General features: G+C 43.3%; 1 pseudogene; it reads right to left on the reverse strand.

The window, feature by feature from the left end:
• Window positions 1–10,598: 10,598 nt before the first annotated feature.
• Window positions 10,599–23,683, reverse strand: LOC135524986 (leucine-rich repeat-containing protein 56-like; annotated as a pseudogene).
• Between the last annotated feature and the right edge of the window lie 227 nt (window positions 23,684–23,910).

A 23,910-nucleotide genomic window follows, 5' to 3' on the forward strand; every position in this document is an offset into this window, starting at 1 on the left:
TGGACGTGCGCCATGAGGCTGGCAGTACCTGGTGGACTGGGAGGGATACGGGCCTGAGGAGCACTGCTGGGTGCCCGCCGTCACATTCTGGACCCCTCCCTCTTGCGGGATTTTTATACCTCACACCTAGATTAGCTTGGTCGGGGGGGTACTGTCACATCGGCTCCTGCAATGCCCTCTACTGTTCATCCTGTGTCTCCTTGACCTGCTGCCACTCCCCCAGTACAGTCTCTCTCTCCCTCTCTGAGTGTGATTGTGTAGTCAGAGACAGGTGTGCTGGATTCAGAGCAGACCACCCCCACCAGCTGTAACCTGTTCCATAATCAAGACCTCTACAAATACTCAGCCCTGCCACTTCCACACTGTCAGATCATAATCTCTGCTCAGTCAGTTTACGTTTCTAGGCATTTGTTGAGATTCAGATCCTGTTGTGCCTGTTTTCCTTGCCTGATGCTGTTTTCCCCCTCCGCTACATTTCTGCCCGCTCTGACTCTGGTCCCTGTCTCCAGTCCCAAGTCTCATCATTCTGCTACTCTGTCCTGGATTCCCCACTCTACTACTCCCTTGAATTCCCCTCCAGACCTCGGAACTAGAAGCACAAGCATTTTGCTACACTCACATTAACAACTGCTAACCATGTGTATGTGACAAATAAAATTTGATTTGAGACCTGCTTACCCTGTCACAACCCCTCTCGCCTAAGCCTCCGCACCTGGTTTCCAGCAACCCGCCCAGGCTTCCCCTAACCTGCACTCGATCTCTCCCGTGTCAATAAATACCTTGGTTACTTCATCCCAGTCTCCTCATCGGAGTCTGCGCTTGGGTTCCACTCCGCATAACAAAATATGGATGTAATGTTTTTGAAACACCACTTTTTACCAGAAAATTATCGTGATCTATTGGCTAATTTGTAATTTTCACATTTTTTTATGTCTTGAGCTTGTCTGTATTAAAATAAGTGTTGCACCACTTCGCCCCATCCTCGGAAAAGGAGTGGTTTGGACCACTTGCTTCACTCCCGCTCTCCACTGTTTTGATTCAGTGCTGTTAAAAAGCACTAGTTGCACCACTGGTGTTTAAAATGAAAAGGCTCCTGCAAAGGGTGAAAAATCCTATGCGCTGTCATTACATTTGAATCGTTGTTTCATGTCCGACGGTATCGGTCCAAATGTGTTACATGTCATTTAAGCGGCGTGCACCAAGAGCAAATTCCTTTTATAAAGTCACTTTGCCTGTAAGAATCATCATGAGCACAGGCATGTCTGCTTAAATTAAGCGTTGCTGTAGCGCAAACTCTGAGTAGCCTTCCATCAGCATACCAAAGGTTGCACCTTAAGAGGGATGTCAAGGAGTAGATGGCAAGTGAGAGATAAATATATCCCAATATTGGGCATCTGTGAAATAATTGTCCTTCCCAAGCTTAAACCAGTCTGCATTTTCCCCATATTTCCAAACTTCAATTGGTTAAATTACATTGTTAATGTTTATATTCAGTTAGAAAAGTAAGAGACCTGTTCAGCAGTACACAGCCCAGCCTACATCAGCTGGTGAGCTGAGAGGGCGCAATCATGCGGGTGGCCAGCCAGACTCCGTTCTGCCTCCGATTTTACACATCAAGCAGGTGCCTCTCTTGCTTCCAGGTAGCTAACCAGTCACAACCAGCTGTCTAGTTAGTTAGCCTACGATTTGACTGGTGAAGAAAAACACAAGCTGCTCCACAAAATTAAAAATAGCAGTTTTTCTCTCCCTTGAGTATAGAAACGTTTTGGAATTTATAGTCTCGCTCAACCCTCGCACTTTCCCCACTGCATTTCATAGCCAGGTTCTGTAGCCAACATAATTACCAAGTCTCCCACTTTTCCTCAGAAAAAAACAGCTTGATTCTAGCTATTACTGTTCAAAAAATAAGACCCATGACACCGACACTACTTTTTTTTCTATCCTGCTTTGGTGGGCTGCATTTTACATTCAGAAAGCATAACGCATACCTTTCTAAAACGACCTTCCTAAACCTACGCTACTTGCGGACCGGACCATTTGTTTAGCATACACTTTGTTCAATCATGTTACCGTATTAGATAGCTATAGCAAACAACATGGGGCGCGTTCAGGAGGACGCAACGTTTTGGAACGTTTAATATAGAAATATGCAATGTAGAACAAGCATGCCTCTCTGACATGCTGAATAAGGAATAGTGTCGGCTCTATTCACGCAATGTCTATCTGCAACGTTCAAAAACGTTTTGGTAGCAATACCAGTAGCCTATATGGAAGCATTTGGTGGCACAGAAAGGAAAATGGATGGCAACAGTTGACCAAATCCCTCTTGCCACTACACTATATCTGACTGGGTAAATAATTTTATTTTGGGTTAATTCTGACCCAGTGATATAGATTTACAGATTTAGACCAGGAGTCGAGCATACTACTTTTGCTCTCTCTTGCTCTGTGCTTGTGTGTGTCTTTTTGTATGTAATGTGCAATATCTATGGAGATTGATTTACACGGCCGGATAATTGTTATAAAGTGCTTTGCAAAATGATTCATCCCCATTGGAGTTTTCCTATATTGTTCCATTACAACCTATAATTTAAATTGATTTTATTTGGACTTTATGTAATGAACATACACAAAATAGTCCAAATTGGTGAAGTGAAAAAAAATTACTTAGACATTTTTCAAAATGGAAAAGTGGTGCGTGCATATGCTATGAAGCCCCTAAATAAGATCATGGTTCAACCAATTACCTTCAGAAGTCACATAATTAGTTAGAATGCACACAGGTTGACTTTATTTAAGTGTCACATGATCTCAGCACCTGTTTTGAAAGGCCCCAGAGTTTACAACACCACTAAGCATGTGGCACCATGAAGATCAAGGAGCTCTCCAAACAGGGCAGAGGGCAGGGACAAAGTTGTGGAGAAGTACAGATCGGGGTTGGGTTATAAAAAAAAAATCTGAAACTTTGAACATCCCACAGAACACCATTTCAATCCATAATTAAAAAATAGAAAGAATATGGCACTACAATAAACCTGCCAAGAAAGGGCAGCCCACCAAAACGCACAGACCAGGCAATATTAATGGGCATTAATCAGAGGCAACAAAGAGACCAAAGATAACCCTGAAGGAGATGCAAAGCGCCACAGGGGAGATTGGAGTATATGTCCATTGACCACTTTAAGCTGTACACTCCACAGAGCTGGGCTTTACGTAAGAGTGGCCAGACAAAAAGCCATTGCTTAACACTTGCTCTTTCCATGGCATAAACTGACCAGGTGAATACAGGTGAAAGCTATGATCCCTTATTGGTGTCACATGTTAAATCCACTTCAATCAGTGTAGATGAAGGGGAGGAGACTGGTTAAACTAGGATTTTTAAGCCTTGAGACAATTGAGACATGGATTGTGCATGTGCCATTCAGAGGGTGAATGTGCCAGACAAAGGATTTAAGTGCCTTTGAACAGGTTATGGTAGTAGGTGCTTGGCGCACCAGTTTTCGCGTGTCAAGAACTGCAACCTTGCTGTGTTTTTCATCCTCAGCAGTTTCCCATGTGTATCAAGAATGGTCAACCACCAAAAGGACATCCAGCCAACTTGACACTGTGGGAAGCATTGGAGTCAACATGTGCCAGCATCCCTGTGGAACGCTTTTGACAGCTTGTAAAGTCCATGCCCCGATGGAAAGGGGCTGTTCTGAGGGCAAAAGTTTGGGCGGGGGTGCAACGCAATATTAGGAACGTCTTCTTAATGTTTTGTACATGGTGTATATTCTCAAATACAGTTGAAGTCGGAAGTTTACATACACCTTAGCCAAATACATTTAAACTCAGTTTTTCACAATTCCTGACATTTAATCCTAGTATAAATTCCCTGTCTTAGGTCAGTTAGGATCTCCACTTTATTTTAAGAATGTGAAATGTCATAATAGTAGAGAATTATTTATTTCAGCTTTTTATTTCTTTCATCACATTCCCAGTGGGTCAGAGGTTTACATACACTTCATTAGTATTTGGTAGCATTGCCTTTAAATTGTTTAACTTGGGTCAAACTTTTTGGGTAGCCTTCCACAAGCTTCCCACAATATGTTGGGGGAATTTTGGCCCATTCATCCTGACAGAGCTGGTGTAACTGAGTCAGGTTTGTAGGCCTTCTTGCTCGCACATGCCTTTTTAGTTCTGCCCACACATTTTCTATAGGATTGAGGTCAGGGCTTTGTGATGGCCACTCCAATACCTTGACTTTGTTGTCCTTAAGCTATTTTGCCACAACATTGGAAGTATGCTTGGGCTCATTGTTCATTTGGAAGACCCATTTGCGATCAAGCTTTAACTTCCTAACTGATGTCTTGATGTTGCTTCAATATATCCACATCATTTTCTTGCCTCATGATGCCATATATTTTGTGAAGTGCACCAATCCCACCTGCAGCAAAGCACGCCCACACCATGATGCTCCCACCCCCTTTTTCATCCAAACATGATGGTCATTATAGCCAAACAGATCCATTTTTGTTTCATCAGACCAGAGGACATTTCTCAAAAAAGTACGATATTTGTCCCTATGTGCAGTTGCAAACATTAGTCTGGCTTTTTTATTGCGGTTTTGGAGCAGTGGCTTCTTCATTGCTGAGTGGCATTTCAGGTTATGTCGATATTGGACTGTGGATATAGATACTTTTGTACCTGTTTCCTCCAGCATCTTCACAAGGTCCTTTTGCTGTTGTTCTGGGCTTGATTTCCACTTTTCGCACCAATGTACATTCATCTCTAGGAGACAGAACACGTCTACTTCCTGAGCGGTATGACGGCTGCGTGGTCCCATGGTGTTTATACTTGCGTACTATTGTTTGTACAGATGAACGTGGCCTACAATTTGTTTTCTGAGGTCCTTGCTGATTTATTTTGATTTTCCCAAGATGTCAAGCAAAGAGGCACTGAGTTGGAAGGTAGGCCTTGAAATACATCCACAGGTACACCTCCAATTGACTCAAATGATGTCAATTAGCCTATCAGAAGCTTCTAAAGCCATGACATTTTCTGGAATTGTCCAAGCTGTTTAAATGCACAATTTAGTGTATGTAAACTTCTGACCCACTAGAATTGTGATTAAGTGAAGTAATCTGTCTGGAAACAATTGTTGTAAAAATGACTTGTGTCATGCACAAAGTAGATGTCCAAACCGACTTGCCAAAACTACAGTTTGTTAAGAAGAAATGTGTGGAGTGGTTGAAAAACTAGTTTTAATGACACCAACCTAAGTGTATGTAAACTTCCGACGTCAACTGTACATGTATGTATGTATGTTTGTCTGCTGTTGGGAAGAGAGTAGGATGTTATGCAAAAAGATATGTTGGTAAGACAAGTTTCTGCACTTAAGTGATTTATGTTTACTGTAAGTTCATGGGGTAATACAACATTTGTAATGTGACTCAAATCTAAGGGCATTTAGTTGACTAAAATGGCCCATTGTTTTTGTCATTTTGACAATAACTAGACATAATCATTATTTAAATGAAAAAAAACTGTTTTAGTCAAATTGAATCTACTCTTAGTCAATCTAAAAACAATAGTGCCAAAATGAACACTGCTGTGGGCAGGATTCTGTTCCATACTATACATGTCTGAACCCATAAGCTGTTCCAACACTGGGACCCAGTTGAGCTTTGTTATCATTTCGAGAATGGAAAACTGACATGCCTCCACCTAAAGTAACAGAACAACGCAGGCAGTTTCCTCGAATAGGTTTCTTATTAATTGCTCACACTTGTCAAGGTGTCTTTGTCAGAGAATGCATGTCTGTTATATAATTACACGTTTCTTGCTTGGCATCAGGTTCAGACTGCGATTTTGTGCCTTGTTAACTTATATTGTAACTCATCTACTGTAGTTATATCACTTCTTCTTCTGCCTCTTATGATTGAGGTTGTCGGATTGTGATTTTAACTGAAACCTACTTGACAAGATCGTAAATCACATCCAAATCCAATTATTTCTGAGTCATTATTTTTGTAGCTAGTATGTATGTTGTGCTGACACTGTTTACAGTGTCAGCACTGGTTGCAAGTTCAAATCCCCAAGCTGACAAGGTACAAATCTGTTGTTCTGCCCCTGAACAGGCAGTTAACCCACTGTTCCCTAGGCCGTCATTGAAAATAAGAATTTGTTCTTACCTTTATTTAACTAGGCAAGTCAGTTAAAAAAAAAAAACATTAGTCAAAGCAGGGTACTAGGGGGTAACTAGCCCCCTGGGGTAACTGTGTAGTCACATTAAGACCAAGATATCACCAAATTATTTTCTCAACACTTTCCCTGGCCGCCACTGCTCTTGCTCAACAAAATATGCTGTCTGTGTCATCACAACTTTGAGACAAAGTGATTTTCTGGTAAGTTGTAGATATATTCCAAAAAAGTTAGATATACAGTGGGGCAAAAAAGTATTTAGTCAGCAACCAATTGTGCAAGTTCTCCCACTTAAAAAGATGAGAGAGCCTGTAATTTTCATCATAGGTACACTTCAACTATGACAGACAAAATGATTTGAAAAAATCCAGAAAATCACATTGTAGGATTTTTAATGAATTTATTTGCAAATTATGGTGGAAAATAAGTATTTGGTCACCTACAAACAAGCAATATTTCTGGCTCTCACAGGCCTCTAACTTCTTCTTTAAGAGGCTCCTCTGTCCTCCACTCGTTACCTGTATTAGTGGCACCTGTTTGAACTTGTTATCAGTATAAAAGACACCTGTCCACAACCTCAAACAGTCACACTCCAAACTCCACTATGGCCAAGACCAAAGAGCTGTCAAAGGACACCAGAAACAAAATTGTAGACCTGCACTAGGCTGGGAAGACTGAATCTGCAATAGGTAAGCAGCTTGGTTTGAAGAAATCAACTATGGTAGCAATTATTAGGAAATGGAAGATATACAAGACCACTGACAATCTCCCTCGATCTGGGGCTCCACGCAAGATCTCACCCCGTGGGGTCAAAATGATCACAAGAACGGTGAGCAAAAATCCCAGAACCACACGGGGGGACCTTGTGAATGACCTGCAGAGAGCTGGGACCAAAGTAACAAAGTAATAAAGCCTACCATCAGTAACACACTACGCCGCCTGGAACTCAAAATCATGCAGTGCTAGACGTGTCCCCCTGCTTAAGCCAGTACATGTCCACGCCCGTCTGAAGTTTGCTTGAGCATTTGGATGATCCAGAAGAAGATTGGGAGAATGTCATATGGTCAGATGAAACAAAAATATAACTTTTTGGTAAAAACTCAACTTGTTGTGTTTGGAGGACAAAGAATGCTGAGTTGCATCCAAAGAACACCATACCTACCGTGAAGCATGGGGGTGGAAAGATCACACTTTGGGGCTGTTTTTCTGCAAAGGGACCAGGACGACTGATCCGTGTAAAGGAAAGAATGAATGGGGCCATGTATCGTGAGATTTTGAGTGAAAACCTCCTATCAGCAAGGGCATTGAAGATGAAACTTGGCTGGGTCTTTCAGCATGACAATGATCCCAAACACACCACCCGGGCAACGAAGGAGTGGCTTCGTAAGAAGCATTTCAAGGTCCTGGAGTGGCCTAGCCAGTCTCCAGATCTCAACCCCATAGAAAATCTTTGGAGGGAGTTGAGAGTCCGTGTTGCCCAGCAACAGCCCCAAAACATCACTGTTCTAGAGGAGATCAGCATGGAGGAATGGGCCAAAATACCAGCAAAAGTGTGTGAAACCTTGTGAAGACTTACAGAAAACGTTTGACCTCTGTCATTGCCAACAAAGGGTATATAACAAAGTATTGAGATAAACTTTTGTTATTGACCAAATACTTATTTTCCACCATAATTTGCAAATAAATTCATTAAAAATCATTTTTTGCCCCACTATATATATTTTTTTAAATATACAGTACAAGTAGGAAAGCCTTAAGATAAATAATCCACTTGTTCAGAGAGAAAAATGTAATATGTTGGATGAGTGTGTTGGTGGGGGGGCAGTTACCCCGGGACTTAATTTTTTTTCTAAGAACAACATTTCATAAAATAACTAAAGTGTAAACAATAGTAATTTATTTCCATTTATAGTTTATTTGCCTAAACATGACCTTCATCCACATACAATTTTTTTGTCCGAACGTTGCTTTTCTGTGTCAGCAATTATACATTGTTCTTAGGGGGGGCTAGTTACCCCCTAGTACCAAACTTGTATGGGCCCATAGATATTCTGTGTTCAGTTATTCTATGTGTGGGCCGTCACTATAGGTATGTTGTTTTCAGTGTAAGAACGGCGGTTTATATTTGCATGCCACATGTCCACTGAAGCTAGGAATGAGGTGTCCCCATCTCCTCTCAGAGACTCCTAATAAGATCGTTTACTTCTAAGAAAGAATCTAAAAAAAACCATGATACGATAAACATCCATCCACTTGTTTGCGTTTCAGATGTCTGGTAAACGGGGTGACATTATAATTAGTACTGTTTACTTTTTTAATTGGACTTGAGCCGAAACACTCTTCCTCCACCCTCTAAAGAGCAATGTTCTGTTGAAAGATATCTCTTGGGAATCAAGAGGCAGATTTGGGGAGGAGTGGTGTGGTGGTATAATTTACTTTTTAATTTGATATCAGAGAAAAAGCATCTTCCACCTGCTGTCATACCAACAGTGTCAATCATCTCCCAACAAAAAGGTTGATAGTGTTCCATTCACAGTAACCCAGGGGCAGAAGGGTCCAACCAATGTACCCACACCCTGACAGCATGTTACCAGGCCCTTTACTATGTGGTCTGTCATCTTCATGTAGTGGTGAGCTGGTTACAAATAGCAGCCTTGTATAGTGGTGAAGGTATTTTCTCGTTTAATGATAACGCTGGTAGACTTCAGTGTGTGGCGTAATGGTGGGAGAGTAGATATACAACCTGCAGACTACATTTAGTGCACGTGGTTGGTTACAGACTAATGACTGGTGAGCAGGGCCAAGCTCTCTACAATCCAGATTCCAGTCAGTCACCACCAAGTGGTAGTCTGTCTTTCCACAGTCAAATTCTAAACATGTTAAATGAGCCTACTACCTGGACCCCTGACTGAGCCTCCCTCTCCAGCTGTCTGCTGCATAGATCTCTCTCTCTCTCACACTATTTCTCTCTCTCTCTCATTCTTTCTCTCTCTCTCTCATTCTTTCTCTCTCTCTCTCACTTTCTCTCTCTCTCACACTTTCTCTCTCTCTCTCTCTCTCTCTCTCTCTCTCTCCATCTCTCTCTCTGTCTCTCTCTCATCACTAGCAGGCAGTGTGGATGATTGCCCTTTGCTAAGAGTGTTAACCTCAGAGAATTAAATGAAATGAGCAGTAAGTAGGCATTGCAGTTGAGAAGGCCCAACAGGGTGCCAGCTATACAGATCATGTGAGACATGGCTGGTGAAAGCACAGGTGCATGTTGGGAAACGGCTGCACAGATGGGCTCAGACAGGAGGCAGCAAAATGCATTAGGTTATTCAGGCAAGTCAAACCAACAGCTTCTTCTTGTTATGTAAGGACAGTCTCATGGTTGAAACATGCACCTTCGTATGGTATTTTCTGTGTTTCTGTGTATCCATTAATCCCACACAAGTCTTCAGTGGTAGTAAGTCATCTAACAGTAGTCTGTGGTTGTGATGACAGACAATGTTTTGTTATTCTATTGCTCCTTTAATTATGTCCTGTTGCCTGAGACAGCAGTGAAGCAGAACTGACAGACATGTGGACTGGAATCAGGCCCTCAGTTTGTGGTGTGAGTGTGTATGTGTGTGGATTCCCGGTCTCCCGGAACAGGATTGGGCTTGCTCAAATATGTCAGCTTGGTTAAAATTGTTCACCTGTTGTCGACATGGGACACCACATGAAGAGGAAGGTGTCACAGAGTTTCTCTAGTCAAAACCAACAGCAATTAAATTATATTGAACCCTTAGAAACTGATTTAGGATCAGTTTTCCTCACTGGTCCTGACCTTTCCATTGTAAGCTTCACAATAGCACTGGTCCTGATCCAGCAGCTCAGGGGTATTTCTCTAAGCAGGAACACTGGCCAACTAACTTTTTCCAAATATTCTGAAAAAGCTCCAGTAGTGTTAGTACTAGCCTAAAGCACTCTGACACAGTCTGATTATATGCACACATACACTATTTCATTTAGAAACCTCCATGTGATGTCTTCATTACTTTTGCTATGATCAGGGGCACAACTTTGGTTTTAGAAGTTGGGGGGACATTATTATAACTTTTTTTAATCCAGTCGGATGAACACTCCAAACAGCCTATCTGACCGCTCGGAGGCGTCCACATGGTCCTTAAGCACACCGTTGCCTTGATAAAACAAAAATGGAATTTTGGGACTGTGCCTCCCCCTACAAGGGCTGTTGTCCTCAGTAAAGGCACTGTGAGATCAGTGTCAGTACTGTACAATTCTGAGCTGGGAAAGAAAAGAGGGATGCAAATTATTCTCTAACTGTCCAGCAGAGGGAGTCAAAACATTGAGATAGGAAGATCACACTTAAATCCCATGTTCCACTCTTCAGGTGATTGTTGGATGTAATCCTGCCCCCAGGGTCCTCTTCCCTAAACATGATGGCCATCCTCTCTGGTGGTCTGCATGAGGTGATTGGTTGATGCCCGTTGTTGGACTGCACAGAAGCTCCGCCTGTCGGTGACCTGAGCCCTTGGACTAGGGGGATGAAGGCTGGCCTGTGTGGCAGGTGGTGAGTATCCTGGGGAAGCAGGGGGACTTTGGGCCTCACAGACTCCTGGAGCCCTTGGTTCCTCAAGCCTGGGTCTCCTCTAATTGGCCCTAGCTCTGTGTGGTCGTCAGTAGGCTTTACAGCAGTCCCAGCCCTCAGCCAACCCACCACTAAGCCTCAGTCTGCGCGCTCGCAGCTCTGTCACCCTCCGGCCACCAGGGTCTGATGTGGCGTTTTGAGGGGGAGAGGGCGTCAGAGTGGATTCAGAGGACAGGGAGATACAGGCCACCTCAAGGGATTTGACTTTTATCTGAAACATCTGTAAATGAAGCATAGTTTACTAGAGAACATTTGATGTTGCATTGTGGTAGTGTGATTTCAAGTTATTCTGTGTTAAAATCCTTGGATTTATATTTAGGTTTCTTGGTTTTATATTTTATATACTGAATAGGTTTGACATGTTTGATGGCCTTGTAAACCACAGGTGAGAGAGACTCACCTGAAGAGGGGGACTGGAAAGGTAAGTCTGGCGAGCCAGTGTTTGCCCAGTGACTCGACCCGTCTCTTTTTCCACACACCTCCTCCTCGCCACTGAAAATGCTGAGACTTCCTTCATCATCCTTCTCTTCATCACTGTGGAGGATGGTCAGTATCTGAGGCCATCCCTCTCCATGGCTAATAGACGTCTGGAACACAGTCATAGAAAAGAGTGAAAAGTCAGTTCAGAGTGGCTGGCTGACTGACACAGGACTAAGTGGTCAGTACATGTTATGCTGTTCCCTCCAGGCCCTGAGCTGGTGTCCGTCCTGCCCTGAAAGGTCATATGTGTGCTCCAAAACATGGAGGGGTGGGGCGCTCGGAGTGGACACAGGTGAGGGGGCCGCAGTCTGCATACAAAGGTAGGGAGAGAGAGGCAGGGAGACATTATGAAGTTAGACAGAGCTTTACACAGAGGTGGGGGTGGCACCTGCATAGGGAGGGAGAGAGATGGATGAGGTTGGAGATAGGAGGGTAAGGGGAATAGAGAGAGGGAATCAGAGGGAGGGATAGAGGGACAGGAATGGTGAGAAGATATAGAATATGGATGAGGCAGAGGAAGAAATACAGTGAAGAACAGAGAGAGAAAGTGACAGAGTGTGTAGAGATGACAGATCGTCGGACGTTGGCAGGGAGCTCCATCTGTCATGTCACCTGGGCCACAGCTGCATCGCTCCATCACCCTCCCCTCCTCTCTCAGATAATTATCTCCTTCTGTTCATCCTGACATCACATTAGAGAGACGGGGGGGCAACGTCACCCAGACATAATGGTCTGTCACAACACATAACTATTCCACCTTCACTCTGGGCCACCTTCCATTGGCGCTGGAAAACTGTCAAATCTCTGCTGTGGTGGTCAATGTGCCAGAGATGAGTAAGAACTCAGTATCTACAGTTTCTCCCCACTGATGGGTCAACATACCCTCATCTTCTGTCGCCTGGCTCTGAGGGCCTGGACAGGGTTCCCACAGAACAAGATCTTCCCTGCACCTGGAGAGAAACAAAAAACATTGAATTACTGTGGAGGACAGCTAATCAGGGACGGGATTGTCACAACATGGGAAATTATGAAACTGGATAAAGGCATAGTATGCCTGATTTCTGGGGTCAGAAAATCAATGATCGCTGATTTAAAACGACATGATGATGAATCTTCAGACCCTGTTACAACATGTCCTCATGGTGGCAGTGTTGACTAATTATACATTTGGATGCTACTTTTTGAAAATAAGTCAAATACATTAGAAACTGTTGAATAACACACAAGAAGGATACAAAACAATAAGCCTGGTTCACTATATGGGCCATATTCAGTTACTAAAAGTGGGGCCTTGTATGTGGACATGGTAGGGCTTTCAGTGCTAAGGACACCGATACAGTATCTCACCGTGCGTCAGAACGCTAGCGTCTGGGTCCACAGAGGCTGGACCTGCATCAGCAGAACCGGATCTGGACCCGGAAGGAGAGAAGGCTCTGGATCCAGCCCCTGATAAGGGTAACGACCTAGAAAGGGGTCTGGAGTAAACTGCTGAGAGGGGCCTGGCACTGACCGGTCGACTGGAGGGATGGGAACTGGAGAGGCTGTTAGCTAGGCGCTGGCCAGAGCTGGGTCTGGAGTAGGCACTCACACTGGCTGCTCTCTCCTCTATGGCCAGACAGGGAAGAGGGAACATATAGAAGAGTACAATACAGAGTAGTATTAATGGCCTTATGGAAGCAAAAAGACACACACACACACACACCCTGTGCCATCTCTACACAGCTGCCGTCTTTGATGGACTCTCTGAGCAGGGCCCAGTCTTCCCCCATGGAGCTGGTGCAGCCAGGCCCTGCCTTCTCCTCTGCACACATGTAGTCTAGGTAATGCAGCTGTGGGACCAGCTCCCTTACCGCCAACCGGTAGCAGTAACCCTTTTCCTCCTTGAACTAGGGAAAGAAGGCAGGATGAAGAAACGAGAGGGTACCTTGAAGGAAGAGATCCCGCACATAAAAAAAGAAACGCTAACAGATCCACTCCAACTACTTTCAGTTGCAGAAGACCAGCTCAGTCAAAGGGTACTACATGGAGGGTGGGGAAAGTCTAGTCCTGGAGGGCTGCAGTATGTGCAGGCTTTTGTTCCAGCCCAGCACTTACACCTCATTCAACTAATCGAGGTCCATATAAGCAGATGACAGGTTGAATTAGGCTAGGTGTGTTAAAACAGGGCTTGAATAAATGCATCCAGTGCAGCCCTGGAGAAGCAGAGTTGCCTACCTCTGAACTACACAGTCGATTCAGTATGTTAGGTGATACAAATATGATAGGTGATTTCATAAAGGGTCCAATGTTGTGCTTTGGTTGTGATTTTCATGGTCGATTAAGGCCAAGGAATGTCCAACCTTTCAAAGTTATCCTTTCAACGCCAAACACACCACTTAACACCAGAATAACATACTGTAAAAGAACATAGCCCTGTTAGAAGAGCTTTAAGCCACAATGAGTGTAACTTCTGTTCAAAGGAGGAGACAAAGAAAATGGTTCTGAGTGCTAATAATGGCAATAATCTGCACTTTGTACAGTGTTCTGGTCCTTTATCAGCACTGGGAGACAGCACTGAGGAGAGCGAGGAGGGAGAGAGACCAGTAAATGCACTATGCTGCTGCTAAGAGATTAAATTAGAGCGGAGTACTCTCACCCTTCACCAACCAACAGAGAGAGAGGGGAAAGAGAGGGAAAGAGACAAGAGAGAGGCGAAACCGAGGGGAAGGAGAGAGAAGAAAAAGAGAGAGCTGCACTTTCTGTGCTCCACCAAGGGTATAGAGTCTAGAAAAGAAAAAAAAAAGCAAACTCAAGGACCCCTCTCTCAGAGCTTGGACCAAGCCTAATGCATATTCAGGACAGCGTTCCCTCCCTCACTGCCCCAGTTTCCTAATTCCTGCTGCTGGTTGGGTGGGTCAAAAATAAACATTCACTCATCCATTCATACCACTTCAACACTGCATCACGTCATTATAGTGAAACCTTAATATACCACTTTAATATGGGCTCATTCCCATATCAACACCTGTGCTAAAGAGAGTATATTTTCCACCCTGCCTAGTTGAGCAATGTTTATACTAACTATCACCACAGCTTGTACCATCCCTACTTACACAAGCAAAGCCTGTTTTGCTCTGAACACCAATTCCCTGTCCCCTGCTCTCCAGTCCCACCCTGTTCTGCCTGATGCGGACATTATCATCTGGGCCCATATGGGGGACATTGTGGAGAGTATGACTCACAGCCTGAGCCCAGCATGCAGAGCCATGGTAGCACAGTCATTCTGGATAATTTCATTACCAGACTCAAACAGTCACAACCCCCATGCCTGGACGCACACACACACACACACACACACACACACGCACACGCACACGCACACACACACACACACACACACACACACACACACACACACACACACACATATCTTGGAGTATCTAAAATCCAGATTCAGTAATATATACAATAATACACATGATTGTGATTGTGGTGAGGGTTAGGAGTGTGCGCAAATACCTGTGTGGCATTAGGGTGGGGGTGCATACAGGCAGGGTTTCCCTCTAGGGTGAGCGTGCAGAGTTGGGAGGGCCCAGGTACTGCACCTGCAACAGGTCATTCACATCATTCCCTTCCAGGTCCAACAGCTGTAGATTCTCCAGCATGCTCAACTGACTCAGGTCCGACAATCTGTTGTAGGCCACATACAGCTCCTAGCGTAGGGAGAGGACATACCAACACAGGCTCAGGTTTAGTGGAACTCAACATTTACATAGTCAAATACATAAAACGTCACTGTGAGGTTCAACAAAGGTTGAACGAGGTGGATAGAAGCCAGGTGGAGTAACAGGTCTTGTAGACTGTCGTTCATGATGGTACACTGCAAAGGTTTTCCACTACAAACTCGAGAGAGGAGGAGGGGACACCATCCAGGTCTGCCAGGCTGCAGTGAGATATCCACAGCACCTGAAGGTGAGACAGCGTGGTTCCCAGGTCCCTACACAGCCATGATCCAGAGGCAAGGGTGGAATTGTCACAACAGAACATCAGGAGGGAAAAAGGCTACCGGCAGGGCTTTGTTCATTGATACTAGTAGCACTGTTGTACCCAACTTTTAAAACGAGCACCAGGGTAATAGATTGATTTAAAGGTATTTAGCCTATATGAATCATGTTTTGAAGCTCATCCCCTGGAGCCCCTGTGATGATACTGATGGTTTGTTGACAACTGTAGCATTTTAGCTAAGCCTAACACAGCTACGTACAGAAGTGACATTACGTAGCTGGTTAGGAAAATGAGGTTAAGGTTAGGAAAAGGTTTTGGGTTAGGCTTAGCTAAAATGCTACAGTTGTCCACAACTGTTATCCCCAATGTGACAACTAGATGGAGCTGTACTGGTAGCCACAACCCTACTAACCACCAGGCTCGACAAACTATTAGTATCATAACATCGCCTCCAAAACTAATGCAATCACTTTTCAACCGCTGCAAACTCCTTTCACCGGGGTAACCCGAGCCAGATAATTGAATCCCCTCATTGGTAAATGAGTTGCCACAATCTGACCAATCAAATTATGTTTTGTGTTGTGTTCACATTGTGATTGGTCCCTGGCCTGAACCAATAGGAGGCAATTTTTTAAATAATATAAAAGCCTCCTTAATTTTGCTATCTGTAAAACGAGAAACCTGAGTGTTAATCAGTGACGACTCGTAACACGTCAAACCAATCAAATGCCTTGCCAAAGGTCCTCACCAGAGTAGTGACGTATGATTTTTTTGGACTAAAAACAAGCACTTTTAGTCAACAAGCACATTTTTTAGAACGCTTGCAGCACGCTGGTTTTCGCTGCATTTCTGATATTTCGAGATTAGCTAAAGCTGCGGCAAGAAGGGAGAAATGGTCTACAACGCTGGCCATATCAATATATGTATATTTTTTTTTCTGGAGTGATATTTGGCTGTGCAGGCTAGCATTTAGGGCCAAGAAGAAGCTTGCCACAATGAAGTACTTTTTGAGAAAAGGGATATATTATTATTAAAAGTCAACTGACGTTGTAAGCTACCTAGGTATAACTAGCTACACTGAACAAAAAATATAAATGCCACATGTAAAGTGTTGGTCCCATGTTTCAAATAAAAGATCCCAGAAATGTTCCATACACACAAAAAGATATGTCACGTGCCGAATACTTGAAATGCTTACTTACAAGCCCCTAACCAACAGTGCAGTTCAAGAAATAGAGTTAAGAAAATATTTCCAAAATGAAATAAAGTAAAGATAACAAGTAACACAGAATACAGGGGGCCTGGTACCGAGTAAATGTGTGGGGGTACAGGTTAGTCAAGGAACCTGTGTGCACAAATTTGTTTACATCCCAAGCATTTCTCCTTTGCCAAGAAAAACCATCCACCTGACAAGTGTGGCATATCAAGAAGCTGATTAAACAGTATGATCATTACACAAGTGCACCTTCGTAATGGGGACAATAAAAGGCCACTCTAAAATGTGCAGTTTTGTCACACAACACAATGCCAGATTTCTCAAGTTGTGATGGAGCGTGCAATTGGCATGCTGACTGCAGGATTGTCCACCAGAGCTGTTGCCAGAGAATTTTATGTTAATTTCTCTACCATAAGCCATCTTCATCATCGTGTTAGGGAATTTGGCAGTACGTCCAACCGACCTTACAACCGCAGACCACGTGTATGGTGTCTTTTGGGGCGAGCGATTTGCTGATGTCAACGGTGTGAACAGAGTGCCCCATGGTGGTGGTGGGGTTATGGTATGGGCAGGGATAAGCTACGGACAACAAACACAATTGCATTTTATCGATGCCAATTTGAACTCAGAAATACCGTGACGACATCCTGAGGCGCATTGTCGTGTAATTTATTCGCCGCCAGCACCTCATGTTTCAGCATGATAATGCAAGGATCTGTACACAATTCATTGAGGCTGAAAATGTCCCAGTTGTTCCATGGCCTGCATACTCACCAGACATATCACCCATTGAGCATGTTTGGGATGCTCTGGATCGACAGGTATGACGGCATGTTCCAGTTCCCGCCAATATCCAGAAACTTCACACAGCCCCACACAGCCTTTGAAGAGGAGTGGAACAACATTCCACAGGCCACAATCAACAGCCTGATCAACTCTATGCGAAGGAGATGTGTTAAGCTGCATGAGGCAAATAATGGTCACACCAGATACTGACTGGTTTTCTGATCCACGCGCCTACCTTTTCTTAAAGGTATCTGTAGCCAATAGATGCATATCTATATTCCCATTCATGTGAAATCCATAAATTAGGGCCTAATGAATTTATTTGAATTTACTGATTTCCTTATATGAACTGTAACTCAGTAAAAGCTTTGAAATTGTGTTCATATTTTTGTTCAGTATAGTTCAATTACTCATGATTATAAAGCCAACAAAATGTTAATAAAAAAAGGATATTATTGACTAATATTATTTTCATACTGTACCTACATTTTAAAGGTTGGATTTGCACTAACCAATGTTATGTCGGCACTTAAAACCCCCTACGGTCGATGTCCACTCACCCACAGGAATATAATTAGCATAATAAAAAAATCCCCATAAAAATGCATCAGTTTAAGCTAGAGATGTGTTTTTCTTTTTGCATTGGATGTGTCTCAATCCATGGCATCCACCTACAGTGCATTTGGAAAGTATTCAGACCCCTTCCCTTCCTACACATTTTGTTATGATACAAAAGTTGCCAAGAGTGTGCAAAGCTGTCATCAAGGCAAAGGGTGGCTACTTTGAAGAATCGCAAATATAAAATATATTTTGATTTGTTTAACACTTTTTTGGTTACTACATGATTCCATAGTTTTGATGTGTTCACTATTATTCTACAATGTACAATGTAGAAAATAGTAAAAATAGTTTTTAAAAAATAAGAAAAACCCTGGAATGAGGTGTGTCCAAACTTCTGATTGGTGCTGTATATAATTATTTTTGATACTTCAAGGGGTCTTAAAATTCAAAATATCTTGCTATTCTAAATAGCTTAGTAGAACCCCCTGCCCAGCTTCGACAGGGCTTAGACTATTTAGTGCCAAAAATAAGTGGCTAAATACATGTAAAAAAATATGTATATATTTCCTGGTCTTTCTTATATCTCTCAGATATAGGACAGACACTTCATAACAAACTTCCTTTTGTTGTTCCATGTTGTGAATCTGTTATTCAATGCACTTGTATGGTCTAACAGCAGTAAGGTCCAAACATTGTTTTCAACAAATATTTTTTAAATACATTTTTTGATACTTCAAGGGGTCTTACAATTCAAAATCAAATAGCAAAATGATTTTTGGTATGACCATCTGAAAACAATTTGTTCAACTACTAGACAAAAAGGAAATGTTCATTTGAGAATACAACACGGAAACAGACACAGAGACAGAAGCCCTTCCCCTCTTTATTGCAGGATTGTGATATGCGATTAATCAACATTGACACTAGTTCATTTGAATAAAATAGTTTAACAATTAAAACAAGTTAAAACACTTCCCTTGAAAGAATCAACCCTTCATCACTATAAAATGTACAAATAAGATAACTTGTATGTTAAGATTAGACATCTTAGTGAAAACAACAATAGATCATTCAGGAGTAGACTAATATTACTAAAGCATCATTTCAGGTGAACAAAAGAAAAAACACCATACCAGCGATAGCACAACCTTGCTCCACTGATCCCTGTTCTACTGGGTGACTAAACTTCTGTTACAGCCCAGAAATAGCACACTTGATTGTCAACTCCTTGGGTTTGATAAGTTGAATCAGGTGTAATATTGCTGGGCTGAAACAGAATCTTGCACACCCAGAAGACCTCCAGCAGGGTTTGCCTGCCCCAATTGTAATAGGTTTATACATTGTGTGAGATGTTTAACTGTATATTTGTATACAACCTGTGCTAACATAAGTAGGCCTACACATAACTCATGGCATATAGGTAGGCCTACCTATGTTATCAACATTTTGTATACAAAAATACAGCTGGTATACAAAGTTGGTTTGTGAGGTGTTAGTTCACAATTAGCCTTTGCTATGTAAATTAAACTGCAAAGTACCAGTGGCTTGGCTTTGGCCCCAAGTGAGAGCAGGTCCACCAGAGACATGGCCCAGTGGCACACGGGTGCTGGCCCGTGTAGATGGAAACCGAAAAGTCTGAGCCTTATGGGTAAAACACTGGTGTAAATCATGTGTGGAAATGCACCATTAGTCTTTTTGAACATTCATTAGGACCCTTCTCTTCATTTGCAAACACAGGCTTTCTTTATCTGAGGACAGAAAACATCACAAAGAAACAGGCTTCATTATACTCAAATTAGACCGCACTGAATATTATGTTGCTATTATCTCTCTGTCCTCAAGGTTTTTCTCTCTCGGGTCTGGAACTGGAGCATGTTTTCATAATGTTCTCCCACAAAGTTACCTGCGCTATCCAGTAGCCTACACTCTCCCTTTTCTGACAGTTGGAGCTGCAATTTCACCCTCTTCATTTCATGACTGCTTTCTACAAAAGCATTTGGAGACTGTTTTCATTTACAATAATTACATCAAGATCGCTAGCTAATAGAAAGTTAGCTAGCTGATGACATTTAATTCACGTAGATAAACAATGTGTAACATTTGCTAGCAGCTCAGTTGCGTTAGCCTACAAAGTGGCCTACTACTAGCACTGTAAAAAAATAAAATAAAAAATAAAAAGTAACATTGACTTACTTTAATAGGTTCTCCCACTCACTTTGTTTATTCGGGTCCTTACTACGGTGAAATAATGGGCAATCGTCAAGATTTTACCTGTGGTAGTAAAGCGCAGCCATGTGGACGAATAGAGTACCACTGCATGAGTCATAACACCCATAAAACCTAGCGGACAAACAGGGAAATAGTTCAGGTAGCTAGGATTACGGAAGGATGATTGCAGAAGGGTTTTGTTTGAAACTGCTAGTGAGTCGAGTGAAGCTAATAGTACGGAGTGAGAATGAGTGGGTGACAGTGGCGAAGAAGACGGGAAACGAGAAGTAAAGCTGTGTTGGAAAATAGGAAACCACTAGACTTGTTTTTGGTCAGTGTCAGGGTTTTGGATGAATGCTACTTGAGAAATCCGTTTAACGTATCCAGGAAAATCTGGAATGTGTTGGAAGAAAGTGTGGAGTCGGTGAGAGTCACAAGATTTTTTTTGTGTCTTTGGAGCAGAAGACGCGAGTGTTAAGACTCAAAAAATATATTGGAGTGGAATGTTTCCTGCGTGGGTTTTCGTAGCAGGGAGCCTATCAAGGGGGTTATTTCTGGGGTGACGCAAGAAACAAAGGTAGAGGATATTACTGAAGACATCGATGGAGTGGTTGGTGCACGTTGATTGACCTGTACGATGGACGGAGAAAAGAAGTTCACTTCATCCATGCTACTGTTCTTTGATGAAGAGTCTCTCCCTTCTCATATAAAGTTAGGATTCATGAGATACCCTGAAAGAGCTTTTGTGCACAAGCCCCTTCAGTGTCATAAATCTAAAATATTTGGTCATGTGTCAAGTATGTGCAGAAGGGAAGAGTATTGTATGCCATATGAAGGGAAATGCTGCAACTGTGGAGGTTAACATGTGCTTGAATTCTTGGAATGCCCTGTTAGGGTGGAGGAGAATGAGGTGGCAAGGGTAAGGAGTGTCCAGCGTGTCTCTTATCTGGAGGCGGTGAGAAAATTAGAAGGAACGCGTAGCGGGGAAGAAGCAATTGTAGTAGAGCCACCAAGACCGGTGAAGGTTTCTCATTAAGTTGCCATTGAGAGACAACGTGCAGAAGCTTGCGAGGATTTGTAGTCTTGCGTGATGTCTGATTTGTGCTAATTAGCATGTTTTAATCTGAGAGTAAATAGCCCCGAATATATTGATAAAAGTCACTTTGTCCAAAAGATTTACATGGTTTTTAAAACGTCATGCCAGGGTAAGCCTACATGAAACACAGCCCTTATTTTAAGTGTTTCTGAAATGAATGGTGAAAGAACGATTGGAACCATTTCCCAGTTTGACCGCTAGGTTTTATGGATATTATGACATATCCAGTGTGGGGCTCTATGGAGACAAGGCACAAAGTGTGTTTATCACCAAAGCAGTTTAGAATGTTTTGGGACTTTTGACTTTACCAGCATAACCCACATTCAATAAATATAAATATAAATCGCAGACTGTCGGCCACACTTGAAACTAGCATACACAACAACTCTACAAAATGTGTCCTACCCGGACAGAAAACAGTGATGCACATAACACACAGCACCCCTTCTATGGGCGTGTGGGGGGAGGGTTCTTAAAATGTAACATCCAATCAAAATCTTGCCACTGGGAGCCAGTTCAAACAGTTTTTGCAATACAAAATTCTAAAGACCGCCAAGGTATGGTATGGCGGTATGGTATGGCAACGTGAGACTAGGTGCTACCAACCAAATTATCAATACTCCAGCTAGCACAGCAGAAATATTTAGAGCATAGGCCTATGCGACCAAAATGGTTGCGTTTTAGACCAAAGGCCACCTGTCCATTAATAACGATAATAAAATAGCAACAGTTGTAAAGACATAGTATTGGTCCGAAAATTTGGAATTCACGATAAGGAAAAATAATCACATCTGAAAGGACCCTACCAGCCCTTTTCCCGAAGCGGCCCCCACTTGACACCTCCATCCGCCTGTCCCATTCCTCCCTCCCTTGCACACTCCTCTCTCACCAGCCTCTGTTATGAGTAACCCTGGACCTTAGCACACTCCTTACAGTCTCCCGACAGGCCTCCAGGACCCAGTCAGCATACTGCATTCTCCACAACCACGCTGGACTTTCTATCCCTACTCTGCACACTTACCCAGTCCCCGCATCCAATCCCAGGTCCATGAGAAACCCTTTGGAAGCCTTGTTTATCTATGACTTCTGGTCTGTCCCCAACTTCAGTATATTTTTAAAAGCTGGTCCCCTCAACCTTAGCCCCAAAAGCACACTCCCTACTTTCTCTACACTCCCTACTTTCTCTACACTCCCTACTTTCTCTCCTGACAGCAGGCACAGTATTCAATTGTCCCTGACCACCACCCTCCCAAACAAACACTCTCTCCTCATCAGCCTCTGCAGCCCAGAGCAGGAAATGCTATCGAGGCTGTTCACGTCCGGCCGGCCCTTGGCTGTTCCTCACAGGGTGGGTCACACAGTTCTCTATCTCCCCTCTGCTCCTTTCCTCTCTTAAATACCTTGATCCTGTATCACTCTACCTTCCCTCTCCTCTCTTATCCCTCGCTCCCTCTACAGAACATCCAGGCTATGTAACACAGATATTTCTCTCCTCTGCTCCTCTCGCATCCTCTGCTTCCTGTATAACACTTACCCAGATGCACAATGGCTTCATCTTCATCCTCCAACAACAGGCTTTTTCCAGCAGCACCTTGTCAGCCTTGCCTGGTTGCCAAATCTGTGTGCTTTGTGCTGTTATACATGCGAATGACAGAGGTTCTGGCTAAAGCAAAAATTGATATGGCAAACAGGCCACAGTCTGTCTGTCTGTCTGCTGTGCGATTTACAGGCCGGGTGCATCCTCTTTCTCCACAGACAAAGGCCCTCAGTCAGATTTGCTGTTCCCCCTCGCCCTAGTGTTACAGCTCCCTACGGCCTGCCTTAGTGGAAATAAAGCCACTGCACCTGTACTGTGTATGTTCCTATCCCATAGCCTACCAGCAGGACCCAGTGGTCTCGGTCTTCAAAGCCTAGCTCTTAACCACATTGCGAGCCTCCAGAGCCTTCTGCTTCTGGGCCTTTCCTGATGCAGACAGCCAGGCCAGGGTGAAGCGTCACAGAGATCCCCATGGGACAACACTAGCTCTGGTTCCAATTACAGCTCTCTTTGTGGGAGGATGGGAAACCCACACACAGTGGGTCTCCTGCTTTGTCCCCTATCATAGGAATGGAGCATCTAGGGCTACCTGCCTTTATACTGTTAATTGCTGCTAGTAGTAGTGCTTGTAATACTCAGAGCAGAAAATGCTTTATTTTATTTAACAGACAATTCCAACACATAACTACAATAGACAGAGAGACAGAGAACTATAGAGTGGGACTTTCCGCTTACCCCACTGACGTTATCATACTGTTGTTAATTTTCAGCTGCACCAGCTTGGGCAAGTAGGCACCTGCAAGATGATAAGATAAAGAGAGAGAGACGTTCCTCACACGTCACAGAGGGCCGATGACTTGATTCGATTGGGTCTTAAACAACTGGCTGGCTCCCTCCCAGCCACGCCTTAACAGACCTATAATCTCCATTCATTAGCGGAGAGAGAGAGACAGAGTTTGCTGCTAGTGATTCACCCCTGCGCAGACAAACCTCCGTCATGCCCGCACAAGTTGAGCAATTGAGCTTTTCTTAAGGACATAGGTGAGCATGATGGTGCGGTTCTTTCTGTCCTTATCTGTTAAAGCAGTGAGAAGAGCAGGAGGGAGTTGTGCTCAGTGAGAGAGCTATGTATGGTACAGTACAAACCTAAGTGTGAATTTGGCATGTTCTGTTTTGTGCATGGGGTTGGAACCTAAATTATTGCCATCGTTTCGTTCTGAACAGAG

The sequence above is a fragment of the Oncorhynchus masou genome, chromosome 31 (assembly GCF_036934945.1).
Source record: "Oncorhynchus masou masou isolate Uvic2021 chromosome 31, UVic_Omas_1.1, whole genome shotgun sequence".
NCBI lineage: Eukaryota > Metazoa > Chordata > Actinopteri > Salmoniformes > Salmonidae > Oncorhynchus > Oncorhynchus masou.